This window comes from Sinocyclocheilus anshuiensis, unplaced genomic scaffold, assembly GCF_001515605.1.
Source record: "Sinocyclocheilus anshuiensis isolate Anshui unplaced genomic scaffold, SAMN03320099.WGS_v1.1 scaffold1170, whole genome shotgun sequence".
Taxonomy (NCBI): Eukaryota; Metazoa; Chordata; class Actinopteri; order Cypriniformes; family Cyprinidae; genus Sinocyclocheilus; species Sinocyclocheilus anshuiensis.
This window is the reverse complement of record NW_015538055.1, coordinates 3,494,165-3,498,951: the sequence shown is the minus strand read 5'-3', so window position 1 is coordinate 3,498,951 and position 4,787 is coordinate 3,494,165. Positions and strand designations below refer to the sequence as shown.

The 4,787-nt window shown below is 36.0% G+C and overlaps 1 long non-coding RNA gene across 1 annotated transcript; it reads right to left on the bottom strand.

The window, feature by feature from the left end:
• Positions 1-1,376: 1,376 nt before the first annotated feature.
• LOC107683456 (uncharacterized) lies at positions 1,377-4,464 on the bottom strand. Its single transcript, XR_001633722.1, has 3 exons — positions 4,373-4,464; positions 4,062-4,134; positions 1,377-1,757 (listed from the first exon to the last, which is right to left on the bottom strand). It is a non-coding gene; the product is annotated as an uncharacterized LOC107683456 (long non-coding RNA).
• Between the last annotated feature and the right edge of the window lie 323 nt (positions 4,465-4,787).

The window sequence follows — 4,787 nt, the reverse complement described above, 5'->3', positions numbered from 1 at the left end:
AGTAATTTTGACTCGACTCTTGAATCAAAGTTTATTAAACAAGACATTCCAGAAGGTTTAAAGCTACTTATTTTACTTAATCCATATGTGTGTGTCATTTGAGCTAAAACTGGTCTCAGTCGTCTTTTTAGCTGTGTGAGTTACCAAGCAAAATTCTTATGTGTGAATAAGAGTTGCCAAGCAAAATTCCTGTGCGGGATTTTTCTGCATGTGCTTTTCTGGTATCTTTTGTGTGTTATGTAATAATTTTACCAACTTAACTTGGTCATAAATATATAAAAAATACATTCCATCATCCAGTGGCAGTTGATATATATATTTGAACAAATATTAAGTCACTTCTGGATAAGGCAATAAATAACTCGCAGCTATTTCAAAACTATTTAGAAATTACATTTTAGTTTAGAAATGAAATATTTTATATTTTTAAATCCTTATTTTGGTTTAAAAACTATTTCTAAATCTTCAATTAAATATTTAAATTCACTATCAAAATGATTTCATAAATACAATATTTTTTAGGTTCTTTAAAGATAAATAAGGCTGTATTTTTGAGCTTTGAATAACTTCTATTTTTGAAATAAATAAATAAACAAACAAATAAATAAGATAAAATCTAAATAAAAATAAAATCTTTTCACACACACAAAAAAAATTTTATTCCTTCATCAAGCTTTTTCCATCTGCTTATCAGACATTTTAAGTTTAGAAATGAAATATTTTATATTTTTAAATCCTTATTTTGGTTTAAAAACTATTTCTAAATCTTCAATTAAATATTTAAATTCACTATCAAAATGATTTCATAAATACAATATTTTTTAGGTTCTTTAAAGATAAATAAGGCTGTATTTTTGAGCTTTGAATAACTTCTATTTTTGAAATAAATAAATAAACAAACAAATAAATAAGATAAAATCTAAATAAAAATAAAATCTTTTCACACACAAAAAAAATTTAATTCCTTCATCAAGCTTTTTCCATCTGCTTATCAGACATTTTAGACTTTGCTTTTTCTATTTATTTTTTTTCATAATTGAATGAAATTGAAATGTTTATCTGTGGTAAAAACAGCATGTTGCAGAGGCTATCAATATAATTTAATTGTATTGATTACAGAACATTCCTCTAATGTGTGAAGAGATTCTTATATAACAATGTTTTTTTCCTTTTTTTGGATTTTTTGCTGACTTTTGACTTTTTTCATTCTGTTAACAACAGTTCTAGAAGAGATCAACACAAGCATGCGCACACACACACACACTGTGCAGTTCATATGGAAGTGATTTTGGGCAATAGGTTAAAGGTCATCTGCATTCAAACAGAGGATATCACCTCCAGACATATCACACACTCTGATGGAGTAGTAGTGAGAGAATGTCTGTGGCTTTCTGACCTCTCCAGACTCTGTTCTGGCCTATTAGTAAACGGGAAATAATTAACACCATGAACAATAAGACAATATGGACAGACTCGAGCAGCTTGCTTTACTTTGGCCTGTCTACATTGTGGCGCCTTTGAGTGTGTGTATGTGAGATAGAGACAGACAGACAGCGAGACTCCTCCTCCTCATTAGAGTCCTCTCTGTGTGATCAGGAAGTGAGTTTAAGCCAGCATTAATCTGTCACTGTGGCCAGACCATCCTTGCCACGGCAACTGTTTCCTTAGATAAACCCTGCATCGGCGATCACCGTGGTGACAGGTGCTGATTGGGCACGAGTGGGAGGAAGCCCCTCAGACAGGAAGAGCGGACAGTTCTGTCAGGGAAGGAACAGAGAGGTCAGGAGAGTTTTGAGGCTGTTTTTTGTCTCATCGTCTGATGAATGCTCTTGTAGGCACTGAAGTGTGTTGTGCCCTTTACAGCTCAGACAGTTTTTTATTCAAATATTATGGAGTCAGTACGATTTTAATTCAATTCAATTCAAATTTATTTGTATAGCGCTTTTCCCAATACACAACATTTCAAAGCAGCTTTACAGAAAATGCATGTCTACATTACAATTTAGAGTGATCTGTTATCAGAAGTGAATGTGTCCAAGTAATGTTAATTTCACGAATGAACAGTTCAAGATAATAGAATCATACAGTTAGCTAACATTAATTAATTTTAGGCAGAAGCTCATTAAACTGATTATTACAAATGTGATCATAACGATTAAAATATAGAGAACATTTGGCAGATTGTGCCAAATGTCACTGAAAGAAGACTCATGCTCACCAAGGCTGCATTTATTTGCTACAATATAGTAATATGAAATATTATTACACTTTAAAATAACTGTTTTAATAAATAAATATATTTTAAAATATAATTTATTTCTGTGATGCAAAGCTGAATTTTCAGCATCATTACTCCAGTCTTCAGTATTGTAATATGCTGATTTGCTGCTTAAGAAACATTTCTTATTGTTATCAATATGAATGTAGGGTTCATATTTTACCATGTTTTACCATGTTACCAAATCAATTTTGCCAAACTTTTCCTCAGAATATTACAGAAAATGCTGTAGAAATCTGTATGTTGCTCTTTGGCCTGCTCATGAAACTTGTTGAAGATTCTTTCAGATGTTAAACTTCCTTAGTAGCAATTGGCCCGCCCCCTTAGTTACTGTTGCTACGTCCGACAAGCCACAGCGCTCTCACGCCACACATCATGTTATCACGCAGTGAAAAATACATTGCGGAGCAAAGACGACAATGACAACGCGCCGACAGACAAGACAGAGCAGGTTACTTTTGGTATGAAAAAGTCTCAGCTTTCAAATTTTGTAAGAAATTAAAACAATAAATACAGTTTTGTGGCTCTTTAATGTGTCGTGACAGATCACTGTAGCCCCTCAGTTCAAGCAGCACGTGAACTGATCATTTCTTCCGCTTTATTAGTTATAGCGCAAAATAAACACGAATGAACATCAGAAGATATCTTGCTTCAACTGTGGAAAGACGTCAGTATAGACCATTTTTCAAGTTCAAGTCCACCGGTGTTAATCTACTCTCCTGTCTGATTTGTTTATCGGACGAAATGGCAGATTCTGCGTTATGATTGGTCAGATTGCCTTTCAATCAAACTCCCTGCAAAGGGTCAGTTAAAGAGAAATAACTGACATACAATAGAATGTATACTCTCTTAAATATAAAGGTTCTTTATTGCCATCTATGGTTCCATGAAGAACTTTTAACCTCCATGGAACCTTTCCATTCCTCAAAATGTTTTTATAGTGGCAAAAGTTTCTAGATTATTAAAATGTTCTTAACTTTAAAGAAAAAAATGTTCTTTTAAGAACCATTTTCTGACAGGTTCTTTAGGGAACCCCAAATTATTCTGCTGTGGAATCACTGCAGGGGTAAAAAAAAACTTTATTTTTAAGAGTATTGAGGGACTTTTGATTACAGACTTTGATGTTGAGAGCCCTTCTGAGGAGACACACGCGAGATTGCTGAGATGTATTTCTCAGGAGAAAAGTATGAGGAACAGGAGACTTGCACATAGATGTCCATTTAATCTAGGAGAGACATGGTTTAGATTTGAAAGATCTCACTTGTGTTTTTTCTTGCATACACTCTTAAAAATAGAAGTTCTTTATTGGCATCCATGGTTCAGTGAAGAACTTTTAACATCCAGGAACCTTTCCATTCCACAAAAGTGGAGGGAAATTGTTCTTCACACTAAGAAAAAATTGTTATTTTAAGAACTGTTCGCTGAAAGGTTCTTTAGAGAACCCAAAATGGTTCTTCCATGGCATCACTTTGAAAACCTCCTTTTGGAAGCTTCATTTTTAAGAGTGTATACTGTATGAGAGAAGTAGAAGAAAGAGAAATGGATGCACTCTAAAAAGTGCTGGGTTAAATACAACCCAGTGTTGGGTAAAATATGGACAAACCCAACAATTGGGTTGTTTTCAACCAACAGTTGGGTTAAATGTTTAACCCAACTTTCTGGGTAGTAACCCAACCCCGCTGGGTTTGTCCATATTTTACCCAGCACTGAGTTGTATTTAACCCAACATTTTTTAGAGTGTGGATGACTTGATGAATAGCTATTACTCCCCGCCACAACTTACTTGTTGGGGCCGTCAGTTCAACAACTTTTCCCATAATCCTTCAAGGCAAACAAACGAGTGTGTTCATCGGCTGCTAAAGAAAGATAGGGAGGGCAACAGAGAAAGAGAGAGTGAGTGAGTAACAGCAGGGTCCAATTCCTCCACTCAAGTGCTCCTCTCATGCAGTAGGTCTGATTAGACTCTCGCCCCCGCCAGTTTGTCGGCAGGAACACTAACTTCAAATACGGTCCCGCTCACTCGGCCCAAATAAAACCTGATTGCTCCCCTCCCCTCCCTCTGCGTCACTCCTAATGGACAGGGTTTAATCTCACTTTCTCCTTCGGATATTTGAAGATTTCCTCCTGCCGCGGCTGGCCGGCGCAGAAACAAATTCTTCTCGCTTTGTTGATTAAAACCGGCTGCACTCCACCGTCGCTTATCGGCCAGCGACGAGCAGCTCTTTTTAATTAAAACTAAGACAGCGCAAGTACGCAATTAACAGCTGGTAATTACGCGGAGTCTCTGAAGTGCGCCGGTGCCGCCTCCGTTTCACTTGTGGAACGGACAAGTGGCTTTTTGATCTCTAAATTAGTGAACCCTTGTAATATTTGTTTTGTGGGTTAATTGTGGCCTGTGGTGGCCTCGCGCGCATGATTGATGTACCACCAGAGAAAAAGGGACATTAAAACTGTAATAGTCTATCAGGATATGCAAATCGCACCTTCATGTTAACAAGCGGACAGGAGC